Raw genomic sequence first — 22,800 nt, 5'->3', positions numbered from 1 at the left:
CAAATAAAAGTTCAAAAAGTTTCAAAAGGTATGTAGAAACTCAGGATTACTATGTGGGACTTGTGCCATGGTGAGATTTTATTGAAAAATATTATGGATTAATTGAAAATGTACTTTTAAATTGTTCGGGGACATGAACAGTGTCCTCATTCAGAACACGCGATCAGCGTGGGCGCGGTCATATGATCCGTTCGCGAACAAGTCTGCGAAGGAAGCGCATGTCCGCAGGACACCAAATGCACAGAGATTGGTTAGAGCATGCACGTTGATGTTCTACGGACACTGTTCGGGTGCAGAAGTAATTAAAAATGCGTCACACGTGAAACAAACATTTCAGTACACTGCGTTTGTTCTTAGAACAGTTTAAACTTGCTAGCGAACAATAAGGACAGATATAGTGTTCTTCAGGACACGTCCAATTCCGTTTATGTACGAACATTTCAGGACACCAATTGTGTTCTTAGAACAGTTTCAACTTGCTAGAGAACACTACTGACAGATATAGTGTTCTTTAGAACACTTTAATTTTTTATTTTTTTACGAACATTTCAGGACACCGTGTGTGTTGTTAGAATAGTTTCATCTTGCTAGCGAACACTACGAACAGGTGTAGTGTTCTTCAGGACACCTCCATTTTCGTTTATTTATGAACATTTGAGGACACCAATTGTGTTCTTAGAACAGTTTCAAGTTGATAGCGAACATTACAGACAGATATAGTGTTCTTTACAACACTTTAATTTTAGTTTCTTTACGAAAATTTCAGGACACCACGTGTGTTCTTAGAACAGTTTGAACTTGCTAGCGAACAGTACGAACAGGTATAGTGTTCTTCAGGACACCTCCATTTTCGTTTATTTACAAACATTTCAGAACACCTGCACTGTCCGCGGACACCTACAACACAATATAAAAATTAAACTGTATTTAACATATATTAATAATTTATGACAGATAAGGTGAGGCAGAAACAGAAACAAAAACAGGAGAATTAGGGGTTTCAACATGATTGTTATTAGGTGAAGAAGGGATGGAAGTCTCATCAAAATGTTTTGGGTTATGGAGAGGGTTTGGGGATAATTGACTGGGATATGGTGAGAAGGGACAAGTACATGTAGGGCAATGGTACGAGGTTTTTGGTTTAAAATGATCTTCCACAAAAGTTTTCAATTTATTAAAATTAGTCAACAATAAATCCATTTTTTCTTCTATTCTGTGAAAATTGTTATCCATAACAGGTTTTTCCGAAGTATTTTCTATTTTGGTATGCTCTGTACAAAAAAAAATATGTATATGTTAAATATATACAAAATAATAATAATTAAATGGTTTATATTATAAAGTGTTTACCATTAGTTTCACTATCTTGTGACATTTCTTCATGTGGGAAATGCTCCTCTAGCCATTCCAGAGTACAAGACATTTCTGTGAGAAAAAAAAAAAAAGATAATATATTTTTTTATCTAATACAGAAAGTTTATAAATATATGAATACAATTAAGTGCACTTACTATTTCAGGTAAGATATGTCCTATATACTCAGTGGGTCTGCTCTTGTTCTCAGTTCGGTCGTGTTTGTGAGGTAATTATGTTGGAAGCCAATTTATCTTCTTGTGGTATATTCCATTTTAGAACATAGTGCATTTAAATGAATGGTTAGTGTGTTGCATATATGGGTTACATTTCTTATGTATTAGTACATGTAATGTGATTGTGTGCTCATTTTTGAATTTGTTAAATGTTCCCATGTTATGATATAACAATCAAACATACCCCCCCCAGAGTTTTTAGGTAGGGGTACTGTTCTTCGAACATGTCCGCGAACATTAAATGAGTTTGCGGACATCAAGTACAGTAGAAGAGATTCAGTCAGTTCCATATGACATGTATATAAAGTCAGTCATTATTGTTAAGTTGCACTACTAAAAACCTATGAAATTCAGTGAAAAAACTTTGTTAAATGGACGTTATGGTTAAGTTGCACTACTAAAAACCTAAGAAATTCAGTGAAAAAACTTTGTTAAAGGGATGTTATGGTTAAGTTGCGCTGCTAAAAACCTATCAAATTCAGTGAAAAAACGTTGTTAAAGGGACGTTATGGTTAAATTGTGCTGCTAAAAACCAATGAAATTCAGTGAAAAAACTTTGTTAAAGGGACGTTATGGTTAAGTTGCGCTGCTAAAAACCTTTCAAATTCAGTGAAAAAACTTTGTTAACGGGACGTTATGGTTCCAAGTAAAACTGAAAAACCCTTAAAATTCACCAGTTATTGTAAGCTAAGCAACCATAACTCGCGCCACCACCGTGCACTGCTAAGCCTAACAGCCAGGACATCAAAGATGACATCACAAATGTCATTGATGACATCACTGATGACATCACATGTCTGACTCCCCCTTTTTCATAAATGTTTCATATGATATGACTGGACCATAAGGGAATTATTCTAAGAACATACTTGAATGATAAGTCTACAAATAAAGTAATTTAGAATTTTTAGTTCCTGACTGTTACTGAAGAAAATCATGTGGCCTAGATATGTCAGGAAAGGAAAAAAAGGGAGAGCCAGCCACGTGATGTCATCAGTGATGTCATCAATGATATTTGTGATGTCATCTTTGATGTCCTGGGTGTTAGTGTTAGCAGTACACAGTGGCGGCGCGAGTTATGGTTGCTTATCTTACCATAACTGCCGAATTTCAGAGGTTTTTCGGTTTTACTTTGAACCATAACGTCCCTTTAACAATGTTTTTTCAGTGAATTTCATAGGTTTTTAGTAGCGCAACTTAACCATAACGTCCCTTTAACAAAGTTTTTTTTTTACTGAATTTCATAGGTTTTTAGTAGCACAACTTAACCATAATATCCCTGACTTCATATACATGTAACATAGAACATACTAACCCCCTCGTAGTGATTTTCATGTCCGCGGACTACCGCCATGTCCGCAGACACATTGAAAATCTGAGCATGGTGAATGTAAATTTAAATATTGTGCCCCATTTCCCCTTTGAAGTTGGCACCTGTTATTTTGTATTTTTTTTCTTGTTTTTTTTTCTTACTTTACTCCTAAAATCTTTACATAACCTTCTCCAAAGCAACCCTTACATTCCAAAATAGAAAGGCATTTCCCGTAAAAGATAAAGAAATGCCATCTTCTTTAAAATTAACACCATTACTGGCATCAATATTCTCATTGTTACAGAAGAACATACCAGCTCTAAGCATGAAGGCACACATGCCTCGGTTGATGACACACCTAGCAATGTTTTGCTGAGGACAAAAAACTGAACTATTGTCCCATATTGCCCTAGGTAGTAATCCAGAAAAAATGACTTTCACATTTGGAAGGAACTTCATTACGCTTGAACCAAGCGTTCCAAATCAGCCAACAAAGTAGGGGCACTGACGCTGCCCAAATGGAAAGCACCATAGTGCAAAACTACCACATGCGGACTGTTCATCGTGGCCATATCCTCACAAACTTGTACAATTCCTTGTACAATGCAATCAGGCACAGTGCTCCACACCACCTCCACTCCTTTCACATCAAAGTTCTTTGCAACATGCCTGCATTCAGCGTACTGCTGTAAACCATGCACAAACATATCTCCGAGCACCAACACCCTGACTTTCTCCACTTCTGCCATCTTCACCACACACAGTCTCCTTCAACACAAATCCACAACCTCGACATCTGATTGGCTGATCCGTACAGTCTTCTTTCCATGTTGGATTTCCTGGAAAAACCCAGATGTAGCACGCCTTGTCCACGAACAGCCATGGTGTCCGCGGACGGCGTCCACTTTACTCTCTGTGCCATTCCCTCATCGCTTACAGCTAAGCAATCACACAATACAAATAACGTCCTCAGAACACCCCCATTTTGTGAATTTTCGAACATTTCAGGACAATTATCATTTCATTATTCAACATATTAACATTACAAATATTATACTTTCATCTTGTACTCTGCACACAATGCTATGTTTCTCCATTAGTAGCTCAGTATACTAGATAGAATCCCATAATACAATGCTATTTATATCAATGCATTGCTCAAAGCACTAATAATGGTATGATATTTATTGCAATATCCTTGACACTTTTTTCGCAACATTATAATAAAAATCCCTAGTACACAAATTCCATGAAAAGTACATACACATGTGATGTCATCAGTGATTTCATCAATGACATTTGCAATGTCATCTTTGATGTCCTGGGTGTTAGTCTTAGCAGTGCACGGTGGTGGCGCGAGTAATTTTTCATAGCTTACCATAACTTGCGATTTTCAGGGGTCTTTCGTCTGTACTTAGAACCATAACGTCCCTTAAACAAACTTTTTTTAATATCACGCAAAAAATATACAAACATGGCGTGCAAAACCAACTTCTCACAGATGGCTTTACACAGAATGTTGCAAAGTAAGAATTAATGCTCGTTCACAGTGAAGGTCAGCTGCTTCCATTTTTTTCTCGGGCCCCGAAGAGGCTCACGAAGCAGACTATAAGGTTGTATTGTGTTTTGACCTTGACAGACAGAGATTGTGATGAAAGACTTCTCTTGAAGGAGTGTTGCTAAAACGTAAGAGAAGATAAGGATGAAATTTATGAAACAAAACCACTTTTACATATTATATCACTATGCGAAAGATCGTTGGCACACGCAGAGTCGTATTTTGGGACTGCACCACTCGTAGACAATGGAAATTGCAATTGTACTGTAAGTAACCCTTTAGATTATTTTATACCAAATATAATTACAATAGCGTAGCATTAAAGACCGCTCAAGTTGAACTTGTTCGTTGAAAGTGGCATAATGTTTTCTACCGCGCACTATCACCGGCAAATTGATCCCCTGTTGTTTAGAGGGCTCTGAAAAAGGCAGACGACACAGGGTGGGTTAATATAAATAATTTAACCGGTCAGATCCCCTGTTGTTTAGAGGGCTCTGAAAAAGGCAGACGACACAGGGTGGGTTAATATAAATAATTTAACCGGTCTATAGGCGGTCATGCGCTCTACTCGCTGTGCCACTTCACTGTAGCCTGCCAAGCGGCACAGCGAGTACAACGCGCGCTTTGACATCCGTGCACAGCTTGCTAACGCAAGTTCGAATCCTGGCAAGGCCAAACTCAGCCTTTCATCCTTCCGTGGTCGATAAATGAGCACCACACACCGTGGTTAATAATAAGCACCGCTTAGATACCTCATGGTTCTTAGCGCTATATGAATGGGAAAATATTATTTTATTATTAACATACTCCGTTGCACTATCTTCGATAGCAAATAGTTTCACGCACTAATAAATAAAATGATGATTTTTAATGAAGATCGGCTGGTGAGACTAATTTATGTTTTTTAAAACAGGTATGTGGCCCCATTCTGCCTATGTCACGATTTACAGACTCCAGCGGATGGGGTCTTCAACTGCCAGGTGCAGGTCCAAATATGCAACTTCGTGACCCTCACCATTTTATGGGACAATCGCCAAGGACCAATATGCCCTCACGCAGTACTAGCGGCTACAAACAACATACCAACCAATAGGGTGGTCTAATGGCTTGTTTTTGGAGCAACCTTCTGATTTTCAGAGCGACCATTTACTGATTTTATCATAAACCAACAGCCTATCTACCGCAAAGGAACAACGCGTGGCTCCAAATAAACTTTTGCTGATCGACAGCAGAGACAATAGCAAATCGCTGAATATTCACTAAACATTTCATGTGAAATAAATGTACTTTACCAAATGTACAATCCTGCTGTTTACTTTTAAACCACAGTTTCATATTCCGAATTGTGGCGCACTGAGTTGTAAGCTGATCTAACACCCTCTGTACCGCAAAGGTACATCGCGTGCCTCAACATGAACTTTTGCGGATCGACAACAAAGACAAATGCAAATTGCTGAATATTCTCTAAACATTTGATGTCAAATAAATGTACTTTACAAAATTTACAATCTTGCTGTTTGCTTTTAAATCACTGTTTCATATTCCGTATTGTGGCGCGCTGTGTTGTGACATAATATGTGTTGTCTTCCGGGTTCTGTGGAAAGTCACTTAGGACTGGAGAGGACTGGGCGCGTTTGATGACGCACCCTGTAACGTCACGGAGAGAGGCGGGGAATATGAATGCTTTGATAATATCAGGCTTAGGGGCGGGAGATATGATTTAGTGTCGGAAAAGCAAGTCAGCCAGGTCAATAGCTCCAGTCATAGGATTATCACATAATGTCGGCGCACACCAGCCGGATTTATCGTTTCTTTAGTGGACAAAAAGTCTGTTGACGCCCATAGGAAATTGTACTATTAGCGGACAAAAGGAGTGGTCTTAAAACACTTTCACCCTGACAACGAACAATACAAACAACGTTCTCAGAACACCCCCATTTTGTGTAATTGCAACCATTTTGGGACACCGCGAGTGTTCTTAGAACACATTCAACTAGACAGATTACAATACGGACAGCGTCCTGAGGACACCCCCAGTTTGTGTATTTACGAACAATTAAGTACACTGTGAGTGTTCATAGCTCATTTTTACCTTCCTTGCGAACAAAAATGACACATACTCCGTCCTCTAAACACCCCACCATTTAGTTTATTTACAAAATGTCAGAACAGCCGTGTTCTCCGCGGACAAATCGAACGCAACAAAAACGTCTAGCACATAAAAAAACAAAACACTGAACCTATCTCATACTCCCCAACCCTCCCCAAACACTCTTACACACCAACACAGGGCACTAAATACAATTTTGTATCCACGTTTCACCGCACTGTACGCGGTCGACGGCGAATACAAGATGGCGGGTGCCACAGAAAATCTGACGCGCTCCACGCCCCTCACCGTCCAATCAGCGAACACGTCACATATCCACGGACATGACGCAAGAACATGGGCCAATCGGGGTGCTGTCCGCGGAGCGAACAGGGAAGTCCGTCCGCGAAGCGAACACATATATCACTAATTTGTTTGCCTTACATTTTGGTCATTTTTTTAAAAACTACTGGACGGATTTACACCCAATTTGCAAAAGCACGCTTTCGGGATCAGGCCGCCGCTCCTGCCGCAAATTTTGTGTAAATCCGTCGAGCAGTTCGGGCTGTAGCCATGTGCAAAGTTTTTTCCCATTCAGTCTATGGGAAAAAAAAAGTTTTGGGATCCCCCCTATAACTCTTCCCCCCTGGACGAATCCTCACCAAACTTTGCAAAAAAAATTCAGAGTGGGCCATATACTTTTTTTGCAAAGTTTGGTGAGGATTCGTCCAGGGGGAGCGAAGTTATAAGCTGCCCAAAAATTGCTCTTCCTATGGAAACACCAACTTAACCATAACTACATGGCCGCTACCGCGGCCATGTAATATATATATATATATATGTATTTGTCAAAAAGATAAAAAAGGTACTTTTAACAGCCATTTAAAGGGTCCTAACAGGTAAATATACAAAGTCTGGTGCAGATTGATGACACAGTGTGAAATTGTATAAGGAACAAGACTTCACCAAGCCACAAACCCAAAAACTAATTTTAACCTTTGCTGCAATTCGGGGAAAGGGATGGGATGTCCAAATGTCATATAGCCAGTAATGTCTGAAGGGATCTAACAGGTAAATATGCAAAAGTTGGTGCAGATTGGTGAAACAGTGTGGAATTTTAGAAAGAACATGAGTACGCCAAGCCACAAACCCACACATCCTGCCACAAACCGACAGACGCATTTTGACTTTCATGTATATACATATATATATATAAACATCTCCATAACAATATCCTCTTTTTTAACTACTGCTATCAAATTCTGCCACCATGTTCCACCTACTCACATCAAGTGCAAGTTAATTGTATCATAAAGGTGTTCAGAAAGTGCATTCTTCTTAACTTTACAGAATTAGAAAAAAGTTACTACTGCTCATACACCTATGCACTGTCAGTGTTTTACTCAGATGCTATTACAATTAGCCATCCATGTTGATCTCAAATGCCAGATAGACGAACTCAAAGACAAAAACAAGGCTGCCATCCTTCTACTCCTTGACCTCTCCGCTGCCTTTGACCTGGTCGACCATAAAATCCTGTGCAACCATTTATCTCTGGCAGCACACTTCTCCCACTCTGCAGTCACATGGATCCAATCTTTCCTGGACAACAGAACCATGCGGGTCTTCTCCCCCCTAGCAGCGGCTGACCCCATCCCCATCACCTGCGGTGTCCCACAAGGATCCTGTGTCTCACCTACCCTTTACAATATTTTCACCAAGCCCTTATTCGACAAGCTGGACAATCTGGGTGTCACCTATACTAACTACGCAGATGACACCCAGATACTCCTCACCTTATCAGGCAACTACAACAAGGACGCCAAATGGATCAATGAAGTCTTTTCCATCATTCAGGCATGGATGGCCACACATGGCCTATGCCTGAATGATGACAAGACTGAATTGCTTCTTGTCGGCTCACCGAACACTATCAGTAAACTCTGTCCCGGCTACACTAGCTTCACTATTGACGGTAACACCATACCCATTGCCAAGAGCGTAAAAACCCTCGGTTTCTACCTAGACACGAACATCAACCTAGCTAAACAAATCAACATGACCGCCTCAGCCACTGCCTACACCGGTAAACTTATCAGGGCCTGCAGACCACTGATCTCCCCTAGCAACTGTCTCATCCTAGCCAGAGCACTCATTCAATCTAAACTGGATTACTGTAATAGCCTCTATGTAGGTGCCAACAAAACAGTAATCAATAAATTGCAAGTTTTACAAAATAACGCACTCCGTGCCGCCCTCAATATTCCTAGAAGGGAACACATCTCCGCCACCAGAACTGCCTGCAAATGGTTGTCCATCCAACAGAAAATTGATTTGAAAACCATATGCCTTACTTACAAAGCCCTCAATCATCTTGCCCCACCCTACCTCTCGAACAAATTTACACTAAGACAGAACACTAGAACCACCAGATCGTCCAACTCATTACAACTAACAGTTCCCAAATACTCCCTCAAAAGAGCTGGAGGATCCAGCTTCCCAACCTTGGCATCACAACTCTGGAATTCCATCCCACTGGATATTAAATCCACACCTACTTTCCAACCTTTCAGAACCAAGGTCATTTCCTGGTTAACCAACAAATAACTGTCCTACCACATATATATGCACTCCGAATGTCCAATTTTATGTATATTGTTTGAATACTATTATCTATGCCCTATCAATACTGTACTATTGTCTTTTACCTGTAACCTGATGTTCAAAGCGCATATATACCCCCGGGTCAAGAGCGCTATATAAATAAATAAACAAACAAACAAACAAACAAATAAAATGCAGCACATTTCCCTATATGTCCTTACATATTGCATATTATACCTACTCACACCACATTTCACTTACCAATATTCTAGAAATGTTTTGCAAATGCTTTTTCCTTACTGTAAAAATGGTCTTAATTCACCTATGCATTTTCTTTTACTTTCAATACAATGGTGATAAAAATACATTTTTAAAACAACAACATGTATATTCTACTAATTCCCTTTTTGTATGCCAGTTCCTTTTCAATAAAAAACGAGAAGATTAAAAAAAAGAAAAAAAAAAAAACGTTGTACCCACAACTTTCAGGAATCGTCCACAATAAAACACCACCATCAAGAAGTCTAAAGGAACAGACTTACAAAAGAGAAGAGAAAGAGCACTTGTAACATACCACAATCCTCTTTCCGTTCAGCACAATCTAAAAAAGGGCATGGGTATTTTCAATCCACCTTTGATTTCACATTGGCACTGTCCACACAGTACAAACTAGTTAGATGTAACTTTGAAGAACATTATAGGTGTATACACAAAGTAAGAAATCAATACTTTTCGCATAGTGTAAATGTACTCAATGTTTTTTGTTTTCAACCCAGCTTGGATTTTTTTCCCAATGACCCAATGATTACTACATGCGAATACAAAAGTGCCATACACACATGTACTACGTATGAGGGTCAAGTAAATAAACATGTACAACAGTAACTAATTGCATTTTGCAACATAAGTCCTATAACTAACTATATTTTATTTTCTTTACAGACACAGCAGTTGTCGTGCCCACCACCAGAACTGCTCCACACTTGCACACTGTTTCATCCCCTGAAGCCAGGTCTCCTCCTCAATCACACAAGAATATTCCTAGGTCCAGGTGAATGGGTGTTGGGGCCAGTTGGACGCATTTATGGTGTGCCAGGCAGTCAATATTAGTAAGGGACCTGGGCTGCAACAAACTTCCTGGTTCTATAACCATAGCCGACTAGCAGGCCAAAGATTTGACTGAAGACTCCAAGTCTAGTTGATGCGGGTGGTTTCCTATATAAAATACACCCCAAGCGTGAAGCTCTGCTTCGTGTTAATTTGCATCCAGCATCTGAATGCTTACCCCCGAACTCGAGCCAAATATCTGAAAAACAAAGAAATAATCGCATTAGAAGCAATCAAGACCTCAAAATACCCAGCTGGCATGCGGCTCCTTGCGGCTCTCCTAACAGCTCCAGACCCATCAATACCCAGCTCTGGCTTATCGCTCTTTCCGGCACCGGCACTGTCCCTCATCTTGGCACTGGCTTTGTCCTCGATCCTGCGCCGGCATCATCTGCCTCCAGACAGCTCTCGGCTCCGTCCTCTCCGAGTCTGCCACACCTGCAACAAAGGGCAATATCAATACAGGCACGCACACCGCACCGGCAGCAAGAGAGAGTAAAACACTGGCAGGTACGCCGCCGCATAACTCCGTTTTTAAAACAAGAATCAGCTGATTCCAACTAGGAATGAATGAACACATTGTGCGCATGTTACAACAGTAGCAGTGTTGGCAAGCCGTGCTCTGCAGACTGTAGCACCAAGCACTCATAGAAACAGCCTCACAGAAGCTTCACAGCACTCACAGAAGCGCCACAGCACTCACAGAAGCTCCATAGCCTCCTAGACCCTCTGGATAAGCCAGTCAAGGTCCCAGAAAATGTTCTCACAGAAGTCACACACAGTACTACCGGTCCCAGCCAGCCTGGACCTGATACCAGTGAAGTAACTGGTGCACGTGTGGACAGAAGAGCTGCGCCCCTGCAACAGATGGCACATAACACAAACACATAAACCTAGGTGAGCTTAACACCCATAGATACTACATCAATGGGAAGGGTGGGGGCAAAGAGGATTTCAGCCAATTACATCTCTCTCAGCTCTTTCTAGGGAAAGCCCGAGCTGCCCCAACTCCATTCATCCCAGATCAGGATCAGTCTACCCGAAGGCACAGGCGCTCACGTAGAAGACCACAACAGATGGTAAGCATTACAGCAGTGCAAATTATAACCTTCTCACCATATCCAACTAAGTTTACATACATACTATGAAATGTATTGCAATGTGTAATCACAATACCACATTTTTCAATTTATAATATTCATATTAATTGCATAATCACTATGAACATATTACTGTGGCCATGGCCAGTGTCCAGAAGATTGGGGGCATGGCCTATGTGCATGCCCCCAAGAATCTGGACACTGGCCATAGCCACAACTATACTCTTCAGCGATGGTACAACTTTGTCATGCCCACAACTATACACTTTAGCCATAGTATAATCACTTTACACACTTCAGTAACAATGAACATATGTATTTTATTTCAAACTCATTATATTTCTCACACTCACTACTTTCATAAAATATGTATAAATATGCCAACACAAATAACATATCCCAGTCCTAATAATGTTTGTAAACACATGTTTGAGTCTGCAGTTCATAATATTGCCACAGACAGTAAAAATCACTGTGGATTCGTCAGCACCCACATTGCCATTTTCCATCTATACAAACAGCTCCATCTTAACTTTGTTCTACTGCCCACCCTTCCCAGAAACGCTTTCAGACACAAAATGACCCCAAATGTATTTTTCCAGAGTGTTTCACCTGCACGCTGTCCGCAGTCAAAGGCTGCCGTTTGCAGATCCGATATGGTGGCCATTTCAAAAAGTTTGATGCTGCTCACATTCTTCAATAACCAATCAGCATGTGTGTTTGATGTCCACGAACACCATGCTACCCTGTGATTGTCCCAGAGGTGTCTGTGGACACTGAATCAGGAAATGAGTCAGTGGCCCGTACACAGATATCACTAATTCTTTTCAACCTACATTTCTGGATGGATTTACAACAAATTTGCAAAAGCGCGCATTCGAGACGAGACTGCCACTCCTCATTTGGTGCAAATCTGCGGTTTGGGCTGTAGGCATGAGCAAAATGTTTTCAATGTATGTCTATGTGGATTTCAAAAATGTTGGGACCCCCCTATTGGTTTGCCCCCCTGAAGAAACCTCACCAAACTGCGCATAATCATTCAGAGGTGGCCATATACTTTGCAAAGTCTGGTGAGGATTTGTCGAACGTCACCAAAGTTATAAGCCACCCATTAACTGTTCTTCCTGTGGGTTGCTGAACAAAATGGAAAAACTCAAAAGGGGGACAAATGAGTTATAAAGCTATCACGCAAAGGGGGTGGGGGGTTCCCTCAGTGAACAAATTAAAAGTTTAATCCTGCTAGAGCACGTGGCTATCGTTAATCATATCTGAATACATTTACTGTATGGCACACAATTGAATATAAAATGAATTATTTATTCATTAGGCCCATGTGTCCTACAACAATACATATTGAAATTGTGATAGAATCTGCTTCAAATTACACAGATCCAATAAATTAATAGAACCGTAAGAAAACCAATTCTCCGACCAGTGAATCAATACAAATAATGCATCTTAGAAGGCCTATTGTACAGGCTATAGCATTTAGAAAAAACAAGACTTATAAATCACAAGTCGGAGAAACACTATCACAACAAAGGAATACCTATAATTATGAGTCAATGTAGTTGACACCAATTGGGGAACTGAATCCTATGCTGCTGACCCTGTCTAACTGATTTTAGCAGAGTACATAAATGCCAATGTTGCAAAAATTGTTTGTAAAAGTTGTATATTCAGATCTAGATACACATCCCAGGTCTACGTTCAATACACATTGTCAGTTCCCGAAGATATATGTAGTGACGGCATTGTCCAGACGGAACGTTTTAGCAGAAGATGAAGTTGACTGCCTTCTTCAGACCCCAAGGGGAGTTGGAGCTCTGTTAATGTGATATACCGAATATTACTACAACATTAAAAACCAAGAACTAAAACCACATTAAGAAGAAAGTGAAGCCTCTTTTCCTTTGCAGATGGGGAGCAGGTGCAAGTGAATCTAGGTCACCTGGCATAAGCCCCGCTCACCTGGTGCCTTCCTGCCTGCCGCTCTTTTTCACCACTTAGCAAGCCCCGCCCACCTGGTGCCTTCCGGCTTGCCGTTCAATTCACCACTTAGCAAGCCCTGCCCACCTGGTGCCTTCCTGCTTGCTGCTCTTTTTACCTACTTAAGGAGCCCTCCAGCCTCTTTTCCTTTACAGCTGGGGAGAAGGTGCAAGTGGATCTAGGTCACCTGGCCTAAACACCACCCACCTTCTTAGCCCTGCCTCTTCCTTCCTGCTCTTAACTATTAGATCAAGGGCGTCTCTCGCCCGGGCATCCAAAGCAAAGGGCAGGGTTACCGCCAGACCCGTAATGAGGCCCATTGTCTCCCAAAATTCAATTGCTAATAACATTTGACTTCCTGGATGGATTTCGATGAAATTTTCAAAACATAAAGTTTGTCAAGCACCCCTCATATGAAACTTGTGGGAACAAAACATTATAAAATGAAAAAGTTATTAAGAAACCAAAAATCACAGTTTCACAGTTGTCACCCCAATTATTTCCCCATAGAGAAAAATGCAGTTTTTGAACAGCTGTAATGCGAAAACTGCTTGGAAAACTGCTTGGCAGATTTGTATTAAATAAGAAACAACTTGGTCACAACCCATGGAATTACATTTTTGACTGGTTTGGAGTAAACCCATCCAGTAGTTTTTAAAATATTTGACAGAGGACAGGGTGCTTACTGCTTGTTAAAACCTTTATATCAGCAGTGGTGCATTTTAAAGCACAATGGCTGAACGAGGCTAATAACTTTTGACTTGCTAGATGGATTTGGATGACATTTTACAAAGAAAAGGTTTGTTAAGAGCCCCACCGAACTGGACATTTCGGGAACAATTAGTTAGAAAATTAACAAAAGATAAAATTGTTGTTTTCAGTCTACTTGCATTCACTTTCCCATAGAGAAAAAGTGCAGGTTTTGAACAGCCATCGCATCAATACCGCTAGGCAGATTTGGACCAAATAAGAAACAAATTGGTCAAAAAGCATTGAATTAATTTCCTTGACTGGTACATCCATCAAGTCGTTTTTAAAATATTTGACTCATAATCTAATCCCTAAAATCTTTATGTATATCAGCCTTGGTGCTTTGCAGCAGAGAGGCTGAGAGGCTTTTCAGAAATTAAAAACAACCTTTTTCTCAATGCAAGTTATTCACACCATATTACCGATGGAGCCCCACATGAAAGAACTCAAAACACTATTTGGAGGAGGAAACATGATGCCATCAAACTTTTAATATTCTCGAGTTCAGAAAGTGACTTAAACTCTTTTTTTATGAAGTCACTCCTATGGGAACGCTGATTGTTTTGTACCACAGTGCTTAGATGGCCTGGCCCTAGGCACTTTACAAATAGTAATAGCAATAGCAATCACATCAGGCTGGAAGTTGGAAGTGGGAAAAAAGACACCATTTGAAATTGAGGGTTTTGGGGTGCATTGGGAGGCAGTTACGGATAGAAAATGTTTGGTTTACAGAGGAAGACAATGGGAATCTTACAAGATTACAGAAGCAACAGGACAAGACTCGCTCAGGAAATAATGTGTGTCACACGAAGGGATGAGTGATGGATGACTGATGGGGGTGATGGAGAGGTTTAGGGTGGGAAAAGCAATCAAGTTGGTTGAGGGGACCTGGACAAATGAAGGGGGTCACATATTGAGCATCTGCTAGGATGTGGAACACTTTTTCATTCTGAGCAATTTTCCCATTATTGAGGGAATCTGTGAACCACTTCTCTATCTCAGGAATCTCTGTTATTGGAAATGATTACTGTGAAATTATTAGGGGCATAAGAAGATAGAACAAAAGATTTGACATCTGCAGTGCCTCCATCTGCTGGGCAGGGGGCAATGGGTGTTTGGTAACAAAGTAATTGTTGACATTGCCAGTGGACATGGCGAGTGGTCCCAAAAGAAAGATATTAGAGGAACATGCCCAGAGGCCATGGCTCATTGCTAGTGAGACCTGAAGAAACTATGCACCAAGTTTGGCGGGGGCTGCTGGCCATGGCTGAAGGCCATTTATAGTAATTTGAACGTAACTATCCACCCACTCTTTGCACAGCGTATGACCACACTGATGACATTCTAAACTTTATTAATTGATAGGTACTACAAATGATATTTATCAAAAAATTTCAACAAAAATATGTAATCAGTAATGTCACATTTGATTTAATTATTGATTTCATTGATGTTGTCATGTATGATGTAATTAGTGATGTCACCCGTGATATCAACAGTGATGCAATCACTGATGTCATCATTGTGTCATATGCACCACAACAGGGGGCGGAAAGTTAAGGTGGCATTGCCTAAATTGTCTGGTGACTTTCAGGGGTTTTGTAGCATTACATTTTCACCTTAATATCACTACAACTAAAGTTTTTCACTAAAAATGTGTATATATTTAGGTGTAGTAACCAATTTCTGTTCCAATACAAGATGAGGGCCGAGGCTCAATTATGACTTTCTGCCAAAGTAAATTCATCATAAACCATAGTATCAATCTTGTTTTTTGTAAATGTGATTGATTGTAAATCAGGGAGCTGTACAACTCATTCACACCATTATAAAAACCTTAAGGTCTTCATTGGAATGGTGTATGGAGTCCCAAAGTGGAATGCTGAAACTATGAAGGTAACCAGGCACTATCTCATCAAAACTGAAGTTGCATTAATGGCTCAATAACATAGGTTGAAGAGAGAGGTGATGGTTTGGAGCATAGTGCCAGTACCTTTATTGTTTACTGTTAACTGTTCCACTACTTTTGCAACCATTTCTGAAGTTAAAACACACTTCTACATTTTACCACCTACAGGCAGTTACAGTTAAACTGAAATCTGCGTGACACTACATTCAAGTTCAAGCCTGGATGACAATACAGCCTGGAAGGACTACATTTTAGTCAGAGGATCATGGAGGAGGTTCTACTAACAGACTTCAACTCACACCACATTTTCCAGTGATTTTTGGAAACAAGGTGTAAAATTGTTATCTCAGCTAAAAATCCTAGACAGTAAGTTGATTATGGTCGAGGCTATTCTCAGGGGTCACTATTTTCCTATTAGAATTGTCCCAAGTGTGCAATTGGAGTAGGAGAGATAGTGACTATTTGCTTGGACTATCGTATTGCACTTCTGGTGTTAATTCAATGAAACATATTACATTACTCCAGGTGCCTCAAAACGGATTGCTTTCTGAACATAGGGAAAGTGATCATGTCCAAGATGTTCACTTGAACCTGTTGTGTCTTCCAGCAGATTAGTGAATTCAACTGTTTTCATCATATTTAAATGCATTCATTGAGCTGTTCCTGTCTACCTCAAAGATGACATCACAAGGTTTATCCCAGGATAGAACCTTAGTCAATGGTGGATCGAAGACCATTCATAAATAGGACTCTTGTGAGACTGGGGTAGATAAAAAGAGCTGGACCAGACTTTAGGATCAATTACCAAATGATATCCAAATTATGTTTACTACACCAAAAGACGTTCCAGTGGCAGGATACTTTCAGGGCCTTATTGATGAAACATCTGTTCAGGTAGGGGTCAAGTTTGGTTTCCTGCTGAGTGAAGTTCTGCAATTGAAGTTCACTGATTTCATCGACCAACAAGAGAAAAAAGATAATTAATACACAAAGCTTCTCCTTTTGCCTGTACAAATCTAGCAATAAAATGTGTTGCAAATTGCACCCTGTCTCCCTACTCTGTCCCCCATTGGGGTCACAAATCCACACATTTTTCTGGTACACATTTACCACTGTTAAAGAGACAAATAATATGTTAGGAAAAATGGCAACTCATACTTACATTCCAAGAAAGAGAAGCCAGATTATTACTGTTGCATATAGAACAATATAATTTCTCGGATTCTTTGGCTTGTTTAGGGGTTATGGGGATGGATAACACCCAGGGCACGCTTTCCCTTGGTATATTCCCAAAGACAGTGGTGATATATCCTGAATTCATGGACAACATTGCCTTACTTCAGTACCCCAGAGAGGTGGGGGCCTTGATCCTCCTGGACCTCTCTGCAACCTTTGACACTGTCGACCAGCAAAAGCTGACCCACTGTCTCCATGAGGCGAGAATCTCGGGCACTCCACTTAAATGTTTCTCCTCTTTTCTGTCTGAACGGGTGCAAACCGTTTCTCTTCCCCATTGACTTTTCTTCCTATTGCTCTTAGTTGTGGAGTCCCCCATTGGTCTGCTTTGTCCCCTTTGCTTTTTAATCTTTATATGCAGGAATTGGCTAAACTCATCGCCAGCCATTGAGTCCACTTTTTCTCCTACGCAGATGATACTCAGATTCTGTTCCGTTTAAACGTGCCCCCTTTGCAACCCAATGACTAAACTGAAAAACTGTCTCGATGCAGTCGGAGACTGGATGGCCAATAATTGGGTGAAATTGAATGGTGAAAAAACAGAAGTTCTCTTGGTCTGCTTTAATGTTGAGGGTCAGCCTTGGACTTGTGCTTACTGGCCCTCTTCTCTGGGCCCTTATCCAGAGCCCTTGCCAGTCATGAAGAGTCTTGGGATTAAACGTATGGCTTCTGGCTCTCGGGATGCTCAGGTCTCTGCTGTTTGACAGATGGGTTTAAAAAAACTTAAGGTCCTGAAAAAAGTTCTTCCTTTTCTTCCTACTGCCCTCGGATCAAAATGGTTACAGCCTCAATTATGAGGTCTGTAGATTACTGTAATGCAATCCATCGTGGTCAACCGGAAAGGTTACTTCAATGTCTTCAAATCCTCAAGAATGCAGCAGCACGACTCGCTCTTGGAACCTCCAGACTTGCCCATTCTCAAGAACTGTTACATCAACTTCATTGGCCAAATTAAGTTTAAGGTTCTCTGCCTTGTTCATTGTGCAATTCACAATGTTGGGCAGAATTTCTACGCGCTAAACTTGTGCCTTATATTCCAGGCCGATTACTGCATTCAACAAATCAATTGTTGCTATGATTCCTAGATTTTGCTGCGTCAGAGCTGGAGGGAGATCATTTTCAGTTCTCGTCCCCTCGCTTTGGAGCCCTGTACCTCCTGAACTTCGTGTTCTTCATGAGTTTCTCCTATTTCATAAGGCTCTAAAAAAAGTATTTGTTTTAGTCTGACTTATCAGTCTCCCTCTCACTCCTCAGTGCCTCGATACCTTGCAGTGTTTATGCACTTTATACACGCATACATATATACATCCTCCATGCGCCTCAAACACCCTGAAGAGGTGTTGCATACAGAAAATCATGTATTTAACCATGTGCTTTCTGCCTATTATAAGTACATACATTGTGATAATCAATACTTCTCTGAGAACAACAAGCCAGCATATTCATGGGATACTCTACCAAATTATGTCCATGAGTCACCACTTGAAACTTTAAATATTCCAATCCTTAAACAAGAGATCTTTAGGAAAATTGATGATTTCCTGACCACCAAGGAACCGGTATGCTGTAGGATTAACTCTGAATTTTATGCAGAATTTGGTATTACTGGACTCCTCTCTGCTGAAGATTCAGTCAGAGGTAACGCTTCTTGCCATAATGATTAAGGCGATAAAAATGTTCTTTGTAAGCCCAATAAACACTGGTCAAAATGTGGCTCATGTAGACCGGTGTCTCCAATAAGTACAATCATGGATGTATTTTCCAGTACTCACGGACCAGTAAATAGCTCATGCTCTGTGTCTCTACCAACCGAACCAGAAACATATATTGACTGAGGAGAGCTGTTGCATGTTGTCATACAAGTAAGTGGCTTCCCACCACCAAATGTTTGTCATTTGCATGGCAGAGTGAAAATGTCCAGGGTAAAACACAGTGTACATTCATGAATGCTAGCCTTTGCCCTTTACTTTTGCACTCTGCCATGAAATGTGACTAACACTGCCTGGTATGCTCATGTTCTAGGCAGAATTTACTTTGAATTCATTGGAAACACTGCTTACCATATGAGCATGTTGGGCAGCAATTACTTGTAATTGTAATACATAATTAAGCATGGCATCAATGCAAATAGGGCAGGCAGAATGTACAATGGATCCCAATGGCCTCACCTGCTTTAAGATGGTGCATAAAGCAGGTGGAAACCAAAGGGATCACCAGCATTTGAATGAAAATCCATGGCAGCAAAAGTGCTTGAAGATTTGTATTCAGGAGAGTAAGAGAAGTGACTAAAAAGCAAGTTGTGTTCCGGCCCTCCTCGCAACCATACACATGATAAAAAAATGTGGTGTGACATGAAAGGAATCTGTTAAAGCCTTACTCAAGGCGTTTATGCCTTACTTTCACATTATGCCACAATAGGGCCTTTGGTGTCTGTTTCATCAGTTCTTGGGGATTGACCTATTCATTTATCTTGCTGCTGCATTTTTATCTAAGGAAAAATGATTTCCCTCTATAACACTGGGGTGCCTGTTTACAGTGCTGGAGTGCTTTAGATTTAAATTCTTCTACTTAAAAAAACTATAAGAATATGTTATACTTATCCTACCATGCCACTTGACGTTTTTTGCATGTCCATGGAGTTTCATCTGGTGCTTTTCACTGGGCAGTGTACACTGTTACCCGTCTCTTCTTTGCCCTATCAACATTCTTGTGGGGGATTTCGCATCAAAGGGCATAAAGCAAACATTTACGTTCATTGTTCTTATTAGTATCCTTCCACCGTCACTGTCCTGCCAACTTTCATCCTGTAATTCTTCTACTTGTCTATTACAAATTCCCAGAGCGTGTAGTTTTCAACCGACTCACTGAATTCATTGACACACGTTAGTAAAGATTTCTCTTTAGAGAACTTTCCCTCCATAATCTATGGACCCCCACACCTGTTGCTTTTGTTTTTGTCACAACATTTTACAGGGAAGTGAAGTCATCAGCTTCACTTCGCTGGCCCTTTTCTCTTTTTGACATGGGGAAACTGATCAGTCCTTCAGACTATCAGTAGTGGGAAATTAAGTTCCCTGTTGTCCTTTTATCTTTTTACCTTTTATGTAATGTTTTAACAGCACACACAGCATCTTACAATTCAGTGCAGTGGGGATACTTTTATATCACCCAAGTCTTTTTACACTTAGGATTTTTGATTACTTTAATATGTGCCTCAAGGCAAGCTAGTGGCAGGTACTGTTTTTGCATTAGTGTTTAATGCACATGGCTACTAAAAGGGGTTAATGGCTTAAAATAGCTGTTTCACAAGATTTTTTGATTGTCCTTTGCTCATAGTGGCGTGAGTGAAATGCACAGTGGTCCCTGATTGGACCACAGATGGTTGTTTGAATGGTCCAGATCCGTGCCATTGGTGGGCTTTGTGGGCTTGGATTTACTTCCAGCCATGATTTTGGATGAAGAGGACTCCTGTACCTATTTCTTCAGATCAGTGTTGGAGCCAGGCATCCTGTGTAGATGAAAAGCCAACTGAATATCTGTGGACGACTCCCACAGAGGAATCAACTACATCCCTTCCTGCGTTTGTCCTGGTGAAGTCCTGCTGGAATATTTGATGTGTGTAGGCCCTAAGCAGTACACTCATCTTGTCATTTGTTTATGGCACAACCAAGCGGCCCGAAGGCATATGGGTGCCAAGGACAGAGGTCCTAAACACAGATAGGAAGGACAAAGACAAACCTAAACTGGACACTATGAAGTAGAAGTGATGAATATCTTAGACAAATAAATGCGTTTTGAGTTTTTTCTTAAAGATACCAAGGGACTCACAACTTCTGAGATCAAAGGTCAAGGCATTCCACTTTTTGGGTGCTGCTAGCCAAAACGCACATTTATTAACAAAAACAAGGTTGGTCATGAGGACTTCTAAGAGTTTGAGATTATTGGATCTCAAATTCCTGGTAATTCTCTAACTCTTCAAGTTGTCTGTCACATAGGCCATGATTTGACCAGCTAGGCATTTAAATGTCATCATAAGCAGGTGCAATTCAATTCTTGCCTCTATGGGGAGTCAATCCAGACTTCTCCGAGCATCAGAGACATGATCACATTTCTTGTGGCCTAGAATGTCCCTTACTGTACTATTCTGAACCATTTAGAGTCTAGCTATCTCTTTCTTGCAAATGCCTGCCAAGAGACAGCCACAATAGTCTGCTACAGTTTCACAAGATTTTTGCTAAAGATAGGGATGTATATGGCATAATAATATGATATAATATGCAGATGTCGATACAAGACTACTGACCTGGGCATTCATTGTGAGGAATTGATCAAACGTAACCCCCAAAATCTTTATTTTATCTTTCGTCTTGTTACACAGTCTCCTATTAGGAATTGGCAATGGTCAGTACTGAGATTTTTCAGACTACGACTGGAACCTATGATCATGATATGATATGATATGATATGGCATTTATAACGTGCCTATACACAAGTGTTTCTCAGGTGTCATTCAGATCGCGCAAGTGCATTGGAAGGGAGAAAGGGAAAAGTGCCATAAGTTCTGTCTTTTCACAATTGAGTGCCAAGCCATTCGTACACATCTAGCCAAGAATCAGACTATAGATCTTATTAATCCGTTTCACATCCTCCAGGTAATTATTACCTGTCAGAGTGATGAGGCTCTGTGTATCATCAGCCCAGTTTGATAAACTAAACTCATTCTTTTCTAGCAGTGCAAAGAGGGGGGTCGTAAAGATATTCTACAAAATAGGTGATGTACAGGCCCTTGAGGGACACCATACTTTAAAGGAACAGGAGATGCTTCTGCCATATTACTACAGACCCTAAAGGTTATTTTACCCAAAAAAGATTCAATCCAGGTTAAAGCATGGTCGCTGAAGTTAGCAACTTTGTGAAGTATTTGAAGGAGCAGCGAGTGATCCACCAGATCAAACGCAGCAGACAAATCCAAATCTGTAAGCACTGTGTTTTGTCCTTCATTGATTCTTCTAAACATGTTTGATTTAAGATCCAAAAGAGAAGATTCTGTGCTGAAGCCGGGCCTTTAGTCTGATTGCTATTTATAAATGATAGACATATTCTCTTGATGAGCTAGAACTTGTTTGTATGCAATTCAATCAAACATTTTGAGAAAAATGGGGGAGTTCGTAATAGGTCTGTAATTGGTGGGAATCACAGGATTCAGACCTTGTTTTTTCAAAAGTAGGGTCACTCATGCTTGCTTCAAGCATATGGGGAGACAATCTTCTTTGAGAGATGCATTAATAATTCTTGTCAAAGAGCTTTATGAGGTATTCAGAACAGGCTTTAATTGTCATGGTAGGAAATGTATCCCCTTTACAGGCTGAGGGTTTCAGCTTAGATAAAAATTAATCTAAGCTCTGCTTCTGAGACACATCTGAAATTAAAATCACAAGTAGCATCCTTGCCGGTCATGTGAGAGGGGCCTGCATCAACAATCAGTAGAGAAGTCTGATCTAAGAGTTTCTCTTTATCAATGGTGCTCTTAATTATTTCTAACTTCTTTAACATAGCT

Source organism: Ambystoma mexicanum, chromosome 4p (genome assembly GCF_040938575.1).
Source record: "Ambystoma mexicanum isolate Mex_15411 chromosome 4p, UKY_AmexF1_1, whole genome shotgun sequence".
NCBI classification, from domain to species: Eukaryota; Metazoa; Chordata; class Amphibia; order Caudata; family Ambystomatidae; genus Ambystoma; species Ambystoma mexicanum.
This window is presented reverse-complemented; position numbering follows the sequence as displayed.